Source organism: Pteropus medius, unplaced genomic scaffold (genome assembly GCF_902729225.1).
Source record: "Pteropus medius unplaced genomic scaffold, Ma_sr-lr_union100, whole genome shotgun sequence".
Lineage (NCBI taxonomy): Eukaryota > Metazoa > Chordata > Mammalia > Chiroptera > Pteropodidae > Pteropus > Pteropus medius.
The window spans coordinates 23,235,205-23,252,355 of record NW_024349797.1 but is presented as its reverse complement, the minus strand read 5'-3'; the positions used below and the strand labels follow the sequence as shown (position 1 = coordinate 23,252,355).

The window sequence follows — 17,151 nt, the reverse complement described above, 5'->3', positions numbered from 1 at the left end:
TTGCCCACCGGTCAATGCAATCCTATTGATCTGTGGAACGTTCTTGTCATTCGTGTGTGTGTGTCACCTCTAGTGGGGAGAGGGCTGGCTCACCCATGGCCGGACGAAACCGGAGTAACGCTTCAAGAGTCTTACGTAAAACAGCTTCCTTCCTCCCTGTTTATGAATTTATTTATCGTGTGGACAGTGACCAAAGGAAAAGGGTCCAAGAGGACATTGACTCTTCTTTCCGTCGTCCTGTCCGCGTTATTTTCCCTTGCGTTTCCTTTATGCTGACGTTTTGATATTAAAATGAAAAACTATCAAGCACGGAGAGTTCGTTTCCTTATTTTAAAAAAAGTGCCTCAGAAATGCATAAGCTGGTCAGCTGGATAACGCGACCCACCGTGTAATGCGGACGGTGTGGCCTCCAGTCTGGACAGACTCAGTCATTGACGTTCCAATAAATAAGTTACGATGAGCGAAGCCGTTCTTCTCACATCCAGATAGGCGCGGGCCGCTCTGAGGCCGAAGTGGGTGACGGCTGGGCGTGGGCATCCGCTGGCCCTCCTGTCAGGGGCGAGGCCGGGCTGCGCCCCGTTTCTCCTTTCTGGGGGGAAAGCAGGTGCATCACTGGTTCTTTTCTGTGGTTCAGAGGCAGTAGCCGTGAGAGTCATCAAACGCGGGACGGGCCGAGCGGGTCGCTGTCGCTGTTTGAATATTCTTCTCATTCTCCCGTTGGGTCTGGCCGCTGGAGCCTGCAGTAGGGATTTCTTTGTGGCCTCAGGTGTCTGGCATAGGATTAGGTTCTAGGAGGTTTATATAGTTTTGGTAGAAAGTTTTTTTTCCTTCCAGAGACACGTATTCCTCCTGGGGAAAGACAGAGCTAGTCACTAAATGCAGTGGAAGCTCGGAGGAGTTTGGGATGGGACAGGGTCACCCCCAGAGCGTCGCCGGTGGTCGGACTTGGGTCGGACTCTGGGCGGTTGCCATGGACATTGATGAAAATGGTTTATATGCAGAGTTTAGGAGCTTGGAAATGGGACTCCTGGTCTCAGGATGTTTGCTAGAATTTTTTTTTTAATCTCTGGCATAAATTCGCTTTTCTGATGTTTTGCAGTCCAGTGCGTTTAAAAATAACAGTCCCGTTAAACAACTCCACGTACTTGTGTTCAGATGGAAGAGTATGCGTCCCACGGACAGGTCGCGGGCACAGCGAAGGCTGGGACAGCATGGAGAAAGCCTTGCTGGGAGTGGTGGGCTTTGTTTGCTTTATTCAGACTGCGTCAGCGTCCGAGGCTCCGGGGGGCAGGCGTGAGGTCAGGGCCCGGTACTTGGTATCCTCAGGGCCGGGCAGGGAGTGGTCCCCGGCTAAGTGCCCAGGTGCCCGCGGAAGAAAGTAATGAAAGAAATGGCTGGAGGGCTGGCACGGGCAGGGCAGGCCAGGCCAGGCTGTGTCGCAGGAGAGCGCCAGAGGTGTGGGGTGAGCGGCCTTGCAGCAGCTGAGCGGGGCTGGCACCGGGGGCCGTCCCCTGCAGAAGGTGTGTGTCCTCGTGACATTGTTCTGTGGGAAAAGGAATGGGGTGGGTGGGGAGCACAGTGAGTCTTCCTGTGACAGGTGCATGATCACAGCACAATTGTAATGGCTCTGCGCAGTCACACAGTGAGCGCTGTGCTCAGGGTTTATGGCCACTGCCCCCTTTAATCCTCTCAACAGCCCTCAATCCTGGGGTCATCCCTAATCCACCGGGGAGGCAAGTGTCTGCAGCTCGAGCAGGGCGGCTAGGCCTGGCTCAAGGGCCTGCTCCCAGCCACAGTTTCTGTTGCTGCATTTCAGTAATTTCTTTAAATATCATTAATACCTTTTGAATAAATTCACGAATGAATCGTGTGCCCAAGCAGGCTTCGTTGTGACCCCTCCCTGGCCCCCTACATCCATAACCCCTTCCTTGAGTAGCAGGCACTCTGTGACCCATATCACAGGCAATTTTTACCTTTTTTTTTTTTAAGTTTATTGTTTTTAAATGTACCATTCAGTGAATTTTAGTATATTCAAGTTGTGCAACTGTTAATACTAATTCTAGAATGTCTCACCGCCCCTCGAAGACACCCTGCACCCAGCAGCAGTCGCTCCCGTCACCGCTGCCCCAGCCCCTGGCAGCCGCCGATCTACTTTCTGTCTCTGTGGATTCGCCTGTTCTGGACATTTCATGTAAACAAGATCGTGCCGTGTGACTGACATGTTTGTGAGACCTATGTTGGCAGCTTGTACCAGTAATTCCTTTTTATGGCTTAATAATATTCCACTGTGTGAATATACTACATTCTGCTTATTCATTCATCAGCTGATGGACATTTGGATTGTTTCTGTTTTTTGGCTGCTGTGAACATTTGTGTACAAGTTTTCGTGTAGACATCGGTTTCATTTCTGCCCCACCGGAGTGGAGTCGCTGAGGTGTGCGATAACTGTTGCGCATTTTGAGGAACCAGCTAGTGGACTGTCTTCCTAAGCGACTGCATCATTTATAATCTCACTAGGCACACGTGAGGGTTCCCGCTTCTCCAGCTCCTTGCCAACACGTCTGGTCTTTACTCTGGCCGTCCTGGTGGGTATGACATGGCCGCTCATTGTGGTTTTGATTTGCATTTCTCTGATGGCTAATAACATTGAGCATTTTTTCACGTGTTTTTTAGCTATTTGTATATCTTCTTTGGAGAAACATCTATTCAGATCCTTTGCCCATTTTTTCGTTGGTTATTTGTCTTTTTATTAGTGAGTTGTAAGAGTTTTTTCATACATTTTGAGTGCAGATCCCTCATCAGATGTATTAATTTGCACATATTTGCAAATTAACACATATTTTCTCCATTCTGTGGCTTGTCATTTAATTTTCTTAGTGGTATCCTTTGAAGCACAAACATTTTTATCTTTGATGAAAACTAATTTAAAAAAAAATTTCTTGTGCTTTTGGTTTGATATTTAAGAATCCCTTGCCTAACCCAAGGTCACAAAGGTTTATGCCTGTGTTTTCTTTTAGGAGTGTTAATAGTTTTAGCTCTTTCGGGTCTCTGACCCATTTCGAGTTCATTTTTGTACCTGGGATGAGGTGGGGTCCCCATTCATTCTTTGGCATGTAGACGTCCGGTTGTCCCAGCGCTGTTTGTTGAAGACTCGGTTGAGTTATCTTGGAGTTGTACCTGGCTTTGAACTTCACGCAGTGGAGTCCTGCTGTATTTTTGGTGTCCGGTTTCCGTAGCTTCGCACTGTTGCCTTGAGGCTGGTCAGCGTGCTGTGTAGCAGTCATTCCCGCCCCTGTCACTGGCACCCAGTGCATGCCTCCTCCAGGTTACCGCCCCTTCTCCTGCGAGCCAGCGTTCAGGTTGTAATCGGATTTGACGGTTATGAGCAAAGTTGCTCCGGGCGTTCCTGTATCTGGTAGACACAGCGGGGGCGCAGGTGCACGTATGTTAGCCTAAGAGAAACAAACAACTGAAGAATGGAAAGGGGATAAATCTTCCATTTAGAGGAGAGCAAAAAATCGTTTACTTGGATTACCGGTTTTCAAAGAATTTGAGCGATACAATTGACCTTTAACTAAAATGCTCCTGGTACCACTCACTGTTATGTTGGTTCCTTAGAAGATGATGCCGATCACGAACTTGGAAGCAGCTGCAGTTTTGCTGTGCAGATAGAAAACGAGACCTTTCTGAATTCACAGCAGTAGCACACACACACATTTGATAACGCACTGGTAGCCTACTACATAGGTGATTAAGAACAAGAAAAAGAAGCGGAGTTAATTTTTTCCTCTGGTTTTTTAAATTGAACACTTTGAATGTTATAAGAAATAGGAATAGTGACTTGTGTGGGAAATACAAATATATAACAGGAGAATAAAAATGCCAAGCGTTTCTATGGACTTGGGCTTTGTGGCTGTCAGTTTGCTTATATATCAAAAGCAGATAACGCCTGTCCTGCAGGTTTTAGATGTTGTTATGTGCCATCTCAGCGTACACATAGATGCTCAGAAAGTAGTAGTTGCCACTAGCAATGGGTGGATTTGATATTTTATCAAATATTTGGGATAGAAGAGAGAGGTAAAAGACAAATTTAAAGTTCAGTAAATCCTCACTTAATGTCATTGATGGGTTCTATGATTTTAAGTGAAATAACATACAACGAAACCAATTTTACCAGAGGCTAATTCGTATAAATGAGGGTTAAGTTCCTGTGGCATCTCCTCAGTGGGATGACAAACAACATTATTTGAGGACCTGCTGTATTAATCAAATCGTGCCTTCTCATGTCTCTTAAATGCCATACATCTGAATTAACGGCGACAGACGTGGTGGGTGTTGTTTGGTTGCTAAGAATTCCCCTAGATTACTGGCTTCTGAAATTAAGTTGCTTTCCTTCGAACGCATTGATTGCTGACTGCAAAAGTCTGAGTTTGCCCTCCCCAGTCCCTTCTTGGTTGTATCTTTCTAGATGCCATCGTACCAGCTCCCTTCGTTAACTGGCCCTGCGGTTGGTGTCTCCCGGAAATGTGCCAGCGAGGCTCAGGCTGGGGGTCCCCCGGGAACGGGAAGAATGAGCGGGGACCTGCCCTGCCCTAGGGCCGGTGGTCAGAGCTCTGGAGCGCCTTTCTGTCCTTCAGCTGCAGCAGAAGCGTAAGCATGAGGCAGTCTGGGAGGAAGGGATGTAGCCGGTCCCCTTCCTGGCCGTCGCTCACATCCTTCCTGCGCTGGCAGGTCACAGCCGAGTCATGAGCGCGGAGAGTGTCCCCTTTCTGTCTGGTGGCCCGGCTTTGTGCTGGGGAGGGGCGAGGAGTCTCCGTGGTTTCTGGTCCTGCTGCAGCACCGCAGCTGCGCTCACTTCCCGTGCCACTCCTCCTGGTGACCTGGTGACGGCGTCGCTGTCAGTGCTGCCGCGTGTGGGGGTGGGGGGCCCGCCCCGGGGACCTGCAGAGGACCACCCGGACCCGCAGGGCGGATGCCCAGTGCTGTGTACTGCTCTTTGTCTTCAAAGTAACCAGTCAGACGCTAAGGGTGAAACCGGTCAGCCGCTAAGAGCCATCTAGTTAGCAAAGTCAGATTTGGAATTACAGAACCATTTCTGGGGCGTCCGCGATTCTGTGCGGCCGAACCCGCAAAACACCACACTCGTGATTGTAGATGGTCTTAGATGCCTCGGTGCCGCATGCTGTGAAATCTGTGTATTGTTAAAATGTTAGGGTACGTAACGCCAGTAGTTGACTTGGTAAAGCAGGATATGTGTTTATGAATATATTTTATCAAAATTAAAATGTTTTTCTGAAAATTCAGTAAAGAAGGATCAGGGAAAACTAAAGAAAAACCGGTGAGTAAAGTCATTAATGTCTACCCAACGAGGAGTCCCGAGGAGCTAGCGCAGGTTCGTGGGGTAGGGCCGATGCCGGCGGGGGCGCTGGGGCGGCTCCGAGTGACTGGGCGGCGCCACACAAGGGTCAGGTGCCATTGGCATGTTAAGAAAACGCTGTCTTCTGCAGAGTGCTCATGGCAGTTTGGGACATTTATTTTGTAACTTAGAACTGTGCTTTACTGTTAGCACCTAAGGCAGCGAAGATGAACTTTTCGTTCCAAGCCTGTGATGTCGGTGGCATTCCTGGTGTCCCCACCCTCGGTTGGGGTGGCCGGTCAGGGTGACGCGAGCACTGGTTCGCGGTGAATCAGCTTTACCTCCATTCCGAGATGAGTAGTTTGTTTTTAAAACAAAACGTTTGTTGAAAATGATTTTGAGCATCTGATGTGTGCATTTTCTTTAGCCGCAGAACTGTTCCGAGTTGTCTGTTTTCACTGTCTCCACTCCCTCTCCCAGCCCCCTCATGCCGGGCCCAGCACCCCAAGTCCAGCCCTCCGTCCCTGCGTGGGCTCCGCTAGCCCCCTGGCTGGTGGCGCGAATGCCAGCTGTGCACCTCGTCCCGCGGATCCACAGCTCCGGACCCCAGACGCACGTATGCAGCGGCTCCCTGTGTCTGTGAGACAGGTGCAGCTCAGGCGCGTCCTGCCCCGTCCCTGCCTCCCCCTCTCGCTCGGTGGCAGCTCCATCGTCCCGGTGCTCAGGCCAGCACCTGGGGTTGTTCTCGCACTGCACGTCCAGTCCAGCACGAAGTCCTGCGGGCTCCACCTTCAGAATATAGTCAGAGCCTCAGCGCTCTCCCCACCCCCACGCTTCTGTCACGGTGTGAATTATAACTCGCTTCCCTACCCCACCACGTTCCCAGCTCCCGTTTCATTTTTTTCAAAGGATGAAATATGTCATGTAATATAATGTAACATGATGTGATATCTACATAACCTACTCTTTCCATATGCATTTTCTTTTCCATGTTACTCTACTAAAGCGTGAGCTCCATGAAGGTAGGGACTTTTGTTCACGGATCTTTTCCTACTGCTTAAAATAGTTCCTGGGAAAAAGTAGATGCTTAATAAATATTCGTTTAGTGGATTCCGATGCGTTTTAGAAGCTGCGAATAAAGCCTTTGGGGTGCGTACTGATCAGTCCCGAGAATAAAGCCTTTGGGGTGTGTACTGATCAGTCACGACAAGCCGTTCTTTCAGTGTCGCGGATTCTGAAATGCCTTCTCGCTGTGTCGCTTGGTCATTCATTCAGCCATTCCTTGTGTGGAGCCCTCGGGCTCCCCGCGTGGCACCCAGCCAGATAAAGGTGCTGTGGCTGTGTCCGTGGGGGCCTGTCCCACTCCGCCGGCCAGACCTTTCTCCTCATTCCTGCGTGTCACGCGCACCACAGTCGAGGCACAGTAGCTTTTGTCCTTTGAGACGACGTGGTTCCCTGGTCCACGCTTTTATTCAAGCTGCTCCTTCTGGAATCATCCTGTCTGTCAGTGCGCACACACTCTCTTCCCCTCGCCCGCTCTTCAGTAGCAAGACTCCAGGTTGATTTAGTTCTTACTCATTTTTCATTCTACCTCTCTCCTCCGCATCCCCTTATAAAAAAATGGACCATACCATCCCCGTCCTCTCACAGCTGGCTCTTTTCTTTTTAACACCTTTGTTGGGATACAGTTCACTCATACAGCTGTTTCCTTAAGTTCTTTCCAGTTCTTACCTGCTCGTCCGTGTGCAGTATCGAGTGTGCTTCTGCCCTGCTCTCTGCAGAACTAACAAGACAGCCGTGTGCAGGGGCCCAGGCAAGCCCCTCCCACAGGACTGAAAAATGACCAGGACAGAGCCAGAGGGTCCCCACGAGATGACACTGTTTACAGCGGAAGGTTCATTGCCGCCAGCTGCCCGCAGCCAGCAGCGGTCCAGAGCGGGTGGCAAGGACTGGTGGCCGGCTTCTGTTTCTGTCTGCTCACGTAGCTGGGCCTTTTTGAGAGGCCCTCTCACGGTGGATCAGTCCAGATGTCAGAGTGAAATTTCTCCAGAGCCGTTGCGTTTGAAGAGCGATGTAGGTAAAGGAGGGCATGGCACACTTACCTGGCAGGGGAGACACCACGATCACGAAGGTGGTTTTCCCGGGGCGAGGCTTGCCCACTGCACTCCGCACGTGCTGACCCCTGCGAGTTCCCCAAACGTGGGAACTCGACTGCATAATTTGTAGTAGTAGGGGACTGCGTTCGCGCATGAAGACCTAGTGTTTGAAGAAAAACCACAGAGATGAAGGGCCCGGGGAATGGCGCGGTGTCGACTGGGCCAAGGCGCTGTGGCTGTCCCGTTCGGGAAGCAGCGGTTTACCCAACCTTCTCACGCCACAGCTGGTTCTTCTCTGGCAAAAGCTTGAGTGAAAGCAGCAGACAAGTGGCCGTATTAAGTTACGATTTTTCTGAGTTAAAGTTTGGAACAGGTTACGTTAGAGAGTAACAAAAACCTAGAACGTTTTATCATGTATCTGTCTTGGCTAGTGTAACCCCACGAGCAAGAAGCTAGCGTAGGTGGCCCCCTAGGGGAAGTACTAGAGATGGCCCCGCTGACAAGGCCCTGGCGCTTTCTCAGCCGGTAGCCCGGTGCTTACGTTTTTCCTCGCCTCATTATCTGAGAAAGGTGAGACGCCATACCTGACCTGTCCCCAGAAACCCGACCTCAGTGCCCTAAAAAGACCCAGCCCTCAGACATGGCGCCGGGCTCGAGTTCACGGAGTTGTGTGTCGCGGCTCAGCCCTAAAGTGGGGGTCGAGCTGCTCACCTTGCAGGGGGGCCGGGTGGCAGTGACGCAGCTCGTGCAGACCCTTGGCCTGCGGTTGCGGCCACTCGGACGCTGTGCCAAATTCCGGACTGGATGCGCTAAACCGTGGGTTGTGGTTCCTTGCTCCGCACGGACCTCGCTGTGTATCTGTCTTACTAAAATGAGGGCAAACGGACCAAAAAGAGAACTAAAACTCTTCGTTGAAAATTCCACCTACTATAGAAAAAGCGATGAATCTTTCAGAGGATTTTGTCCCATTTTCTCTAAAAGCACTAGGGTACGACATGCAGTGGGCGCTTCCAAGTGTGTCCTCATCCTACACGTTTGCCAGTCCCTGCCCTGTGATCGGTGATGGGCCTTGGGGTGCAGGCCGGGGAAGCAGACAGCACCTTAAGGTCTGGCCTGGCAGGTGCCTGTCACCTTCTCTGCCTGAGGCAGGGGTTTCACTTGAGTTGACCTTTCGTGTTTTCCATGAATAAGGAAGTTCTTAAACTGAGTGTCACTGAAGAAAAGTATCCTCGCATGTTACTGTGCAGCCACCAGCATGTTCCAAACGCCCTCCCTTCCAGTCTCTGCCGGGCAGGGAGTCAGGGGAAACGCTGGTTTATCTTGGGGATCAGTGCCGCTCGCTCCCCGGGGGTGGTGAGACTGGGGGCGTTTAGTGTTTGCAGGTAAAATTCCCCTGCCCCCCCCCACCCGCCAACCCACCAGGTCCAGGGGCCCCTGCTGGGTGGCAGCCTCCGTGGAAGGCCTGCTCGTGGCTATATTTTGCCCTCTCAAGAGAGACCGTCCTCTGGGCTGCGCGGGGCTCTTTTTGGGGCACTTAGTTGCTGGGTTTTCGTCCCTGGGTCACCTATCTGGGAGAACGTGTGTGTGACAAGCATCGCTTCCTGGTGAATGATGTAGCTGGATTCTAAGATAATTTCGGTGATAGTTTGTTTACTTACTGTTAAATACAACATAAATAATGCTAAAGTAACTGATCAGAAAACAGCGCCACTCAGGAATGATGCCGGTAGCTGCTGTTTCGTGAGAACTTACCGCGTGCTGGGCACAGACGCGCTCCTTGCTTCGTGGGGATTCTCTGATTTAATACGGCCAGTGACTTTTTGCCTAAGTACGGCTCTTCCCGGTTAGCCGGTGAGGGGACAGCCTTGGAGAGCCCGGTGCCCCTGCCGGGCTCGTGCAGTGGCCCAGTCGCGTTTGGGCTGAACGCCAGCCTCGCAGTCGTTTGCCTCTCGAGGAGGATGGGCCTCCGACTTCGTAACGGCGCGGTGATCTTGGGGGGCGCTTGATACCCAGCTCTCATTCTGTACCTTCGATCGTCCTTTCTCTTAAGTTGAGGATGTATGCACGTGGGACACGTCTAGGGACTCACGGGAGAATCAGCCGTGGGAACCGGCCATCTGACCCGAGCACGGCCCTGCTTCCGTTTGCACCTTCGTTGCCTTTCCGTGACTTGTACGTGTGACTCCCACTGGCTCCGTCCTGCACATCGTTCTAGCTTGGATTTTTTTTTAAACTTAACTGTATTTGTATTCACGTCGCGAGAGCCGCTTTAGAAAGGACGCGTAGGTGCGGAGGTCACTCGTTCGGCACAGGGTCTTTGCTTTGACAGAGGAGTCCCAAAGGGCAGCGCCGTGCAGACTCACTGACCCGCGGGTGCCTCCTGGAGGAGCGGAGCTGGGGCGCTTCACGGGATGGGGGGCGCGGGCCCGCCCTTGGGCAGGAAGACTGCTTCTAGGGGAGACACCGCGCAGAGGCGGGGACGGTAGGTCAGTAGCGACAACGCGGAGTGGACCAAATGAAAGGGAGCTGAGAAAGTCCTCGGCCGGCCGTAGAGAGGAAGCAACACGAAGGGCCGCGTGGCCGGCTCCAGAGTCGGGCCCCAAACTAGGTCGGAGCCAGGTCGGCGGGGCAGGCGGGACGAGGGCTTTGCTGGCTCCCCGCTGACCGGCGCGGCCTCCCGCCGTCTCCCCGCCTGGCTCCCCGCTCTTCCCTGACTCAGCCCGCACCTCACTTGTCCTTTGCGTCATTAGCACAGGCTTCCCGTTCCGTCCTCTGCCAGTCAGCGAAAACCCATGGGCGTTCACACTACGTTCTGGTTCCTGATTATTGGGCTGGCCGAAGAGCTCGTGTTTGGAGAGCTTTATTGGGGAGGTTTCGGGCTTCCTGGAAGATTCGGCTTTCTCAAACAGTGATTCATAAGGAGGATTCGTGACCAACTCCCTGTGAAAGGATAGTGTTCTTTCATTGAATAAAAGATCACAGTTGTTAAAACAAATAAAACCCATTCAGCGTAGTTTAAGCACATTTCTCAGGAACTGTACGGTAGGCGTGGAACTTCGGTGCTGTGTCAGCAGTCGGAACGGCGAGACTGCACTTTTGGACCTGTAAACTCACTCCAAACTGGTACTTGGAGAAATTGGCTGCCTTTCCTGGCACTTGCTGGGTCCGAACCTGGCTCTCCGCTCATTCCCTCTTCAATTCCCTCTTGAGCCGGAATGAGCTCATGGCCCAAGCCCCCATGAGCTCATTCTGGCTCATGGGGGCTTGGGCCATGGCCCTCAGCGGGCACTGAACTCGTGCCCCGACCACACGCGCTGGTCCTTGGGGTGCTGCTCTGGTGCCTGCTCCCCTACAAGAGATCAGGTACATACGTAGCACATGGCAGTTCCTGCCTCCTGGCGTCTACCTTGGGCCTTTCCTGTACCACCTGTGGGTGCCTCGTTAGGGCACCCTGCTAGCCATGGGGCCAGTGGCCTGGGTGGGTCTCTGTCCTCCTGCCATGTGACGGGACCAGGGCAGTAGCTTGGCAGTTGCCAGGGGAGGACTTCCTAGGAGTGGAGACCCATGCCATGGGGTGGATGTGACTGTTCACTTTGGGAGGGAGGAGAGCTGTCCCTTGTCTCCTCTGCATGTCACTTGGCCTGTGGGGCGCCTGTTTCTTCATTAGTAAAGGTTTTATTTGATCTGGATAATCTGTAAGACCGTTTCCAGTTCCGAGTGTATGGCTACAGGTACATCTCAGCTGAGGGTAAGATGGCAGAGAGTGAGTGACAGGGGCGAGCAGGGCCGGTCAGCTCCAGGAGGAGGCCAATGGCCCGCTCTGGAGCGGGGCAAAGCGGGACTTCCCAGCTGCCTTCCAGTGGCCGCTGCCCTGTGACACAGTCCTCTGCCCTCAGACCGGCTCTCCCTGGCCACTCCTTCCAGTCGGCTGATTTTATTTTCTCTCTTGATAAACAGACCAAACGTGGGGCATCAGTTTCTCATTTCGTGATGCTTTTGCTGTCACTTGCAGCCAGAGACCCCGCTTCTGGCCCAGTTCTTCCTGGCAGAGCTTTTCCCGTTTAAAGGGCGCCCCGGACTCCAGCCTTTCCTCACAGTTGGGGCCTTTGGTAGATGGCTGAGTTCTTGCCTTTCGGGGCATCAGGGGAAGCTCTTTAGGGTACGGTCTTGGACTATGGAAGAATGAAGCGATTAAAAAAAACTTCTAATAAGAGTTTAGCTCTCTAAGGACTAAAGCTTCATTCAGTCTTTGGTAGAAAAGTATCCCAACTTGTTGATACACCCTCACCTGGGGGAGAATTGCCAGCCTTCCCTGCAGAGGTCGCCTTTCCTACCGGTGGCCTGGGGCGTGGTTGTCAGCCAGCTGTGTTTTCTGTGTCGGTCCTCGTGCTGGGCTGGGGAGCAGCGGTGTGGGTGGAGGGCCCGCATTCCCTAAGGGCTGGCAGGCTCCTGACCACTCAGCCAGCTGGAGTCAGGGACCCCACGGATGGGGGCGGCCGGAGGCTTAGAGGTCGTCCTAGGCCTTGGGCTCTGCTTAGGAAAGTGGGGGCCGAGGGCGGAACAGGTGCAAGTCCCCAGGTGTGGCATGAACGAGGGGGTGTGGGGTGAAGAAGGCGAGGTAGGGATGGGCAGCCCGCGCTGTGAGCAGGGGCCGTCTGCACACCGTCTGTGGACAGCCGGCCAGGAGTGCGGTGGGCTGGGCAGGCCGGGCGTTGACGTCTGCATTGGAGCCGCAGCAGGAGCTGGCTCTGTGACTGACCGAGGGGCTGGCCAAGGTGGTGCCTTGATGCTGCGGCTGCAGGTAAAGGTGCCGGGGTGCAGGACCCAGTGAGGTCAAGCCCTGAAGGTGTTGGGACTCAGAGCCTCCAGGGGCAGCGGGGCAGCAGGGCCGCGGGGCAGCTGGGCCCCTTCGTGGCCGGGCCTCCTGAGCCGGCAGCTTTTAGTGTTTGTCGATGGAATTGCTTTCTATGATTGAGACTAGTATATTTGGTTTTACTTGGGAACCTACAAGGTTATTATCACCATGAGAATCAAACATTCTTTCAGGCGTTGAAGCTGACCCGTTTTCTCCAAGCTTTTGATAATGTCTGTCTTCTAGGAGAATCTTAGTATAAATAGTATTTAAAATGTACCCCAGTGTCGTTTTGGTTGTCATGGTTTGTTTTGCGTCCTGGATGTTTTAAGAGTGTGTGTGACAAGCCATGTTGCACCCCAGTGGGTGGAATTCATCAAGTTCTGCCTGTTCCCCTATGTGTTCTGAAGAGCACCCCAGGCTCTGGATTAAGCAGGTAAAGGGCCATTAGTAGGCTGAAAGTGGCTTAAAAATGGTGATGCCCTTCGTCCCCTCCCCGTCCTCGTCAGCTGGGGGTTTGGGAGCGATTCTTTTTGAAAAGCTGAAACTGCAGTAGGATTTTCTAAGAAAAGTCAGTCTGGTGTCTCCATCTCTTAAGCTCTGTAGCTGTAACTGTGAAGTATTTTGTTTCTGTTCCTCCATCGGGACCCTGTCCCCACCCAAACTGCTGTCCCTGCGGAAGCAACACCCCAGGCCAGAAACCTCCCCGATCCCCGACTCTTACCCTTGTTGCACCCCACCTCCCAGGCGACTCCACCCCCTGAGCCTGACCCAGCGCAGCCCCTTCGGCCTCATCTCCAGGCCCCGGAATGGCCATCGCCTTCGGCCTCAGCTCCCTGCCCTCAGCGCCCTCTGCACTTGCCAGCTGCAGCCTGTTCTCGAATCAGCAACGGATGATCTTTAAAAAAATCATTAAACGTTTTTGAACCAGTTACAGAGTTATAGAAAAGTTGCAAATAACAATAGCAAGAAGTCTCCCAAGGATTGCGGAGCGGGTTGCTTACCCCATCTCTGTCACCCTGAGGACTGTCACATTTCCTGCAGACCAGGACCAGGAACTTAACACTGACCCGTGGCTGCCTTCTGATTCTCAAGCTCTAGTGAAGCGTCGCCAGTGCTCTGACACCCTCCTCTGGAGCAGAAGGGTCTGGCGCACAGCCACACACATTTTGTCCTCCTGTCTTTTTAGTCCCTGTCTGTGTGAACAGTTCCTTAGTCTGTCTTTGACCTTGAAACTTGAACATTGCAAGCCAGTTGTTTTGTAGAATGTTCCTTCAATTTAGATTTATTTCCTGTTTCCTCATGATTAAATTCAAGTTATGTAACTTTGGCAGGAAAATCATTGTGTCCTATTAGGTGACGCACAATTTCACTTTGTCACATAACTAATGAGGTTCGCTCTGATCACCTGATTTTAGGTAGTGTCTGCCAGACTTCACTGTAAAGTCACTTGTTTCCCTGTATGATCTGTAGGTGTTTTGTTTGGATGTACTTTGAAACTGTATACCATTTCTTATCAGGGTTTTAAGAAATTTATTAATTTATTCACATCACTGGATTCCTGGTGTCCTATATCGTTAATAGGTCATAATCTGTGACTATCGGTATTTATTTGATTCGCCTTCTTTCTGTGAAAGCGTTCTCTCTCTCTGGCACAGCAAGGTGGTCCACCTTGCACTTTGCTGATCCCGCTGGGAAGGCGTCCTGGTTCCTTTGCTGGAGAGAGAGTGGTATTCTGAACCAGGACCTGACACTACATGTGCTTGTCGTCGTCGTCGGGGTGTTGCTGCCTCCCAGCTCTCTCAGTAGGTGGAGCTCGGGCTCTACGTAGGGACCCACCATTTGTGTCTTTTTTTCTCTAGCCACAGATACTGAATGAGCTCACACTGATGCCACCAACTCTAATCCAGCGCTATGGGGATTACTCTTCTCCCTTATTCGTAACCTTCTCCGACAGCAAGGAGCCTGGCCCCCAGTATCCTGAATCTATTTACCTGTTTAATTCATCCTCCCGTATGTGACAAGTCTCCCATCTCCACTCTTAACCATGTCCTCACCCCAGCATCACCCTGTTTGGGCTCTGAACCCTGCTCCCTGTTGGGCCCTGCCTAAGGGGGTGTTGAAGGGAGACTGGAGGGGCCGGGGGGAGGGACTTCCTGCCTGCTTCCTCTTCCTTTGGGTGACACCTAGCAACCCCGCTTCCTCCTAGCAGTAGGCAGCTGGTCCCAGTGGGGCGTTTCCCACGCCTGCGGCATCGCCAGCATCAGCACCCGCTCCTCCGCTCCCTGGGTCCCAGCCCATGAGGTACAGCTTGAGCTAAGAAACCCCAGTACCAGAAGCACCCCACCTTCCGAGGTGGGAATTTCAGCTGCATAGAGCCCTTTGCCCCGGTTTCAAAGACCCCAGCCTCTTCCTTTGGTTCATCCTGATTCCGTGGCTTCCCGTATCTGCCATCTCCATGATAACTTAGTGTTGGCCGTTTCTTTTATTTTATTGTTTTTACGCCTACAGCGCCTGGTCATCCCAGGTGGTCTCCCGTCCAGGTATTGACCAGGCCCGACCGTGCTTAGCTTCCGGGACCAGACGGGACCGGGCGCGTTCGGGGTGACGTGGCCGTGGACTTTTCTTTTTCTTTTTTTTTCCAGTTACCCAGTTCTTTGTGTTAGTTTTGTTGGTCAAATAGCCCATGTGGTCTCTGTCTCTTGACCTGACCCCGTCCGGATGGCAGAGTCACCTCCGTCTGTGCTGACATTGGTCGGTGCCCTATTTGAAACATCCCTTTTTCCTTTTTACCTGTTTCAAGTCCTGTCCCTCTGTCTTGGTCCCATCCTGTCAGAGTGATTTCGTGGCCTCTCCGCACCCGTGTGGTTAGCAGGCGGCCGCTGCTGTGGCTGGATCTTCTGTTCTGGTCTTATTAGCAAGTGCAGTCTTGATCATTTTTACCCCCCAGTCCAGTTTTTTACTGTGTCCTTAGAACTGTTTGAATATATTTAGCATTTTTTAGACAGTAATCTTTTCCTTAGACTTTGCCTTCTGGATCCCTTTCAGTGCCCTCTGTCATGAGAAGTCACTTTCGTTCGTCGAGTTAGTTTTCTGTCGCTCGCTTCTTTTAGTGCCCTGTCCTCAAGCTTTCGTCTCCGGTCCGTTCCTGCGGTTCTTCCCCTGTTTATCGGACTGGCCCTGAGGAATCTGTGTCCGTCCATTTCAGAGACGTGTTCACAGAACTGTGTAAAACGCGTAAGTAACAAAGTACATTCTATCAAGAGTGGGAGGAAAACCGGGTGAGGAATATGGCAGCTTTAGGGCGTGGGAGGTGGAGAGACCCGTGTGCAGGTTGCAGCCTTGGCCCAAGGCTCTTCCATCGTCTCCGCCCCGAGTCTCACTGTTCACGGGTGTCCGAGGTCAGGACACCTTTCTCCCATGTTACGGATGAAAAAATTCAGTCACAGAGGATCAAGTAACTTTTCAAGGTGGCACGGCCACCAAGTGGTGCCGTTAGGACTTGAAGCTCCTGAATGCCAGCCAGGGCTTCTCCTGGGCCCCACAGTGGCGTGGCCACCTCCTGCCAAGCAGGGGAGGAGTCAGCAGAACTGGTAACGTATCATTGGACCACTGAGCTAGGTGTGGGTGGTTGAAACTAGAAATGAACAACATGCCGCAAAGTACTCTAAGCAACAGATGAATGATGGGTCAAAAAGCCATTTAGCGAAAAATACAGTCGAATGTCAGATCTTTAAAGAGTTGATAGCTTTCTAAGCCTTAATAACAGAATGACAAAGGAAACATGAATTCAGTTTTATTAAAAATTATACTTCTATGAAAAGTCATTATTTCCGTAAAATAAATATAGCATAATTGCGATGAAGGAACAGAATGAAGGAATGGTGTTTACAGCCTGTAGGTCTGAGGGAGCCGAAATAGAGCACTTCTACAGCTGTTTAAAAAGACGAAGACAGGATCAGTGAGCAGATGTCGTGGACAGCTACTGTCGCAGGATGCACAGCTGGCTGTGGGGAGGGGGTCATTAGCCTCCAGGGCATCGGAGAGCCATCTGTCTGTCTGAAAGGAAGGTGAGACATCCCTGGGTGGCATTGGGGCGGGGTGGAGGCGGAACCAGTCTGACTCAGGAGATGGAGTTCGGAAGGCAGGTTAGGAGCCATAAAAAATGTTAATGCCCTTTAGAGAGTCCTAGAATTTCATCCTAAAGAGTATGGTAAAATAGGAAAAAAGCCGTGTGCCTGAAAATGTTCGTTGCAAATTTATGATGCACCGTAAGAAAATAATTTAAAAAATTATATGTTTAACCTGTGTGTTCAGTAGATACGTGATTCAAATTGTCGGCGTGTTGACTTAGTGAAATATTATGCATCTGTTAAAATGATCATTGAGTGGTATCGAAACATGCAAATGGAACAGAAGATGCGTGCACGTCGCCCGTGAGCACGGGCACAGCGGGAACGCGGCCGAGCCGACGGGATCCGGGGCGCAGTCACGGGTGGCCTTTCCTCTGATTCGTGAATATCGCTGCTTGCTTTGCACATGTCAAACTGGCTCGCACGCTTTTTGAGCCTTTGGGGTTTTCTAGAAGTGTCCAGAACGGTGAGTTGAACCACTGCCAGAGAGTGTTCCCACAGTGATAGCGCATCCGTGACTGGTGGGCGTTACCTCCTTTCCAGATGCTCTCTCGTGGGAAAGTAGAACTAATCAGATTCGTTGGGTTTGTTTTTCTTCACGGTAAAATGAAAGGGACTATTTGGTTCCCCCCAAAACACCAAGAGAGGTTGTGGTCTTTGGTGACTGTTAGAACACGCATTGCCATTAGGAATTTTGGGAATGGTTATTTTTGG

At 51.8% G+C, this 17,151-nt stretch overlaps 1 protein-coding gene, 1 non-coding gene and 1 pseudogene across 2 annotated transcripts in view; 2 read left to right on the top strand and 1 right to left on the bottom strand.

The window, feature by feature from the left end:
* The window catches only part of CDC42BPB (CDC42 binding protein kinase beta), a 92,746-nt gene that overhangs the window by 18,094 nt on the left and 57,501 nt on the right, over positions 1-17,151 (top strand).
* LOC120619964 (U1 spliceosomal RNA) lies at positions 7,451-7,616 on the top strand. The gene has a single exon (XR_005657690.1). It is a non-coding gene; the product is annotated as a U1 spliceosomal RNA (small nuclear RNA).
* On the bottom strand, positions 14,807-14,925 carry LOC120619936 (uncharacterized; annotated as a pseudogene).